Genomic DNA, 3605 nt, shown 5'->3' with positions numbered 1-3605 from the left:
AAACTGGACACGGTATCTAATAATTCGGTAACTCCCCCCCCCCCGCTCCCCGCTATTTTGATTATCGTATGCTGTCCCCGTTGCGAGGACCAGCTTGCGGGACGAAGGTGAGGCCGTCTCAGGTTTTTGCTGAGCCTGCACCTTTCACTGGGCATGTGCATGCAGTTGCTTCGGAATGACTTGGTCTTCGATGTCTGGCTCACAAAGGAGAAAAAGAAAAATAAACGGGGAAAAAGGTGTCAACCCTGTAAAGAGTCAGCTCAGCCAGAGCGGTGACAAGGGAGGTGCGATAACACGGCGCCCTCCGCAGGTCTAAAAAGGAAACGCTACACCAAGAAACATCACAGCTGGACGCTGGTAGAAGTCAATAGCAGAAGAAAAGTGAGAACAATCGCGAAGTTGTGGAAATTAAACAACTCGATCTTAAACAACCAATAGATTGAAAAGAGACCATAGGAGAAAGTAGAACATACTCAGAGACTATTAAAAATGAAAACAAAATATTCCCAAACTTATGGAATACAGCGAAAGCAATGCTAAGGGGGAAATTTACAGCTATAAACATTTTCATTAAAAAACAAACGAGAAACATATCAAGTTAATAACCCAACTCAAAGAACTGGAAAAAGAACAACAAACTAAAAGAAGGAAATATTAACGATCAGAGCAGAGATAAATAAAATATATACTAGCAAAGCAATCGAGAAAATCAATGAAACCCAAAGTTGGTTCTTTGAAAACATCAACGACATTAAAAAACCTTTAGTTATATAGACTAAGAAAAAAGAGAGAAGACTCAAATCACTAAAATCAGAAATGAAAGTGAGAGCTTTACTACCAATTCTACAGCAATAAAAAGGATAAGCGAGCACTAGAAACAACTGTACACCAACAAATCAAACGACCTCAATGAAACGGACAAGTTCCTAGAAACACAAAAACTACAAAGACAAAACCATGAAGAAATAGGAATTCTGAATGGACCTATAATTGGTAAGGAGGTTGAGTTGGTAATTGAAAATCTGACCAAAAAAAAGCCCTGGACTCGATGGCTTGACTGTTGAATTCTACTAAACATTTAAAGAACTAGCACCAGTACTTCTCAAACTTTTCAGTTTCAATCACCAAACTTCAATCGAAGAGGGAACACTCCCTAACTCATTCTGTGAGGCCGGCATTACGCTGACACCAAAGCCCGATAAAGACATTACAAGACAAGAAAGCTACAGACCAATATCCTTAACGAGCATTGGTACAAAAATCCACAACGAAATATTAGCAAACAGAATTCAACAGGATAATAAAAGTATTAAACACCATGGCTGAGTGGGATTTATTCCTGGAATGCAAGGATGGTTCGCCATATAAAAATCTATCAATCAGTGTAATACAGCACATTAACAGAATGAAGGAAAAAATCTTGTGATCATCTCAGTTGATATAGAAAAAAACCCTTTGATAAAATCCAACACCCTTTCATGATAAAAAAAAAAAAAAGCAAACTCTCTACAAACTAGGAACAGAAGGAAACTACCTCAACATAATAAAAGCCATATACGAAAATCTTGTAACAAACATCATTGTCAATGGCGAGAGACCGAAAGCTTTTCCTTTGAGATCAGGAGCAAAGCAAAGATGCCCAACATCGTCATTTCTTTCCAACACAGTACTGGGAGTCCTAGCCAGAGCACTTAGGCAAGAAAAAGAATTAAAAGGCATCCAAGTTTGAAGAGAAGACATAAAAGTATCTGTTTACGGATGATAGGATTCTATATGTAGAAAACCCTGAAGATCCCACAAAAAGAAACTTAGAATAAATAAATTCAGCAAAGTAGCAGGATACAAAATCAACACTCAAAAATCAATTGTGTCTTTGTACACCCACAATAAACAATGCAAAAAGGAAATTCAGAAAAAGTTCCATTTACATTAGCATCAAAAGAGTAAAACACTTAGAAATTACCTTTACTGATGCTTATTCACTGAAAACTAGAAAACATTTCTGAGAGACCTTAAAGATAGAAATAAAGTGGAAAGATATTCCATGTTCATGGGTTAGAAGACTTAATATTAAGATGTCAATACTGCCCAGAATGATTTACAGATTTAATGCAATCTCTACCAAAATCCCAATGATGATATTTATAGAAATATAAAAATCCATTCTAATATTCATAAGGTATCTCAAGAGACCCCCCAAAGCATAAACAATCCTAAAAGACAAGATCACAGCTGGAGGACTTACACTTCTTGATTTCAAAACCTACTACGAAGCTACAGTAATCAAAACGGTGTGGTACTGGCATAAAGACAGATAACAGACCAACGAAATGGAACAGAGGGCCCAGAAGTAACCGCACATGCGTAGTGGAAGGGGTTTCAGCAAGGGTGGCATGACCACTACTGGGAGAAAAGACATTTTCTCAACATACAGTGCTGGGAAAACTGGGTGTCACATGCAAGAGGATGAAGCTGGACCTCGCCTAACACCGTTCACGAAAATCAACTCGAAGTGGATCCACGACCTAACGGAAGACCTAAATCTATAAAAATTTAGAAGAAAACATAGGGCCAGATCTTCACAACAGCAGATTTGGCAATGATTTCTTGGATATAACACCAAGAGCACAAGCAACTGAAGAAAAAACAGACAAATCGGACTTCATAAAAGTTAAAAAAAAATCGTGAGTCCAAAAGCAATCTACAGAATGGGTGACAATATTTGCAAATCATTTTTCTGATAAGGGATTAATATCCAAAATATACAGACAAGAAACTCGACAATGACGAAAAATCAAACAACCCAATTCAAAGATGGGCAAAGGACTTGACTAGACTTTTCTCTAAAGAACACATACGAATGGCCAATAAGCATAAGAAAAGATGCTCCACATCACTAATTAGGGACATGCAAATCAAAATGATTCACGCATTACATGGCTACTACTAAAAAGCGGAAAATAAGAAACGCGGAGAGACCGGGATCTTTGGTCGGGATGAAATGGAAGTTGAAGCCAGAGGGCGGTCCCTTAAAAAGAGAAAACGGTCCAGCGTGTCCACTTCCGGGTGCATCCTGACGCGAACGGAAAACGGGCTCGCAGAGCTATGTGCACACCGTGTTCGCCACGGCTGAAATGTGGGAGCGACACGAGGGCCCCTCGACGGCCGGGCGGGCGGACAGCAGGGAGGCCGTCCGCACCGTGGACGGTCACTCGGCCTTAAGCGGGAGGGACACTCCGCCCACTGCAACACGGTGGACGTCGAAACCATGCTCCTGAGACAAGCCAGTCACAAAAGGACAAGTTCTGTCCATTCCAATTATATGAGAGACTTAGATATTCAAAAGTCACAGAGACGGAAGGTAGAATGGGGGCCGCCAGGGGCCGGGAGGGGAGCGGCGGAGACACAGTTCGTCTTGTGAGACGGAAAGTCCTGGATCTGCTCGGTGGTGATGGTCACACGACAACCTGAATGTGCTCAATGTCACCGAACTGTGCACCTGAAGCAGCTAAGACAGTAAATTTTATGTGTATTTTACCACAATGTTCAAGAATTGGGGGGAAAATCTCTTCTAACTTAACAAAAAAGCAGCACCATGCGGAGCA

The sequence above is a fragment of the Pteropus alecto genome, unplaced genomic scaffold, assembly GCF_000325575.1.
Source record: "Pteropus alecto unplaced genomic scaffold, ASM32557v1 scaffold339, whole genome shotgun sequence".
NCBI classification, from domain to species: domain Eukaryota; kingdom Metazoa; phylum Chordata; class Mammalia; order Chiroptera; family Pteropodidae; genus Pteropus; species Pteropus alecto.
This window is presented reverse-complemented; position numbering follows the sequence as displayed.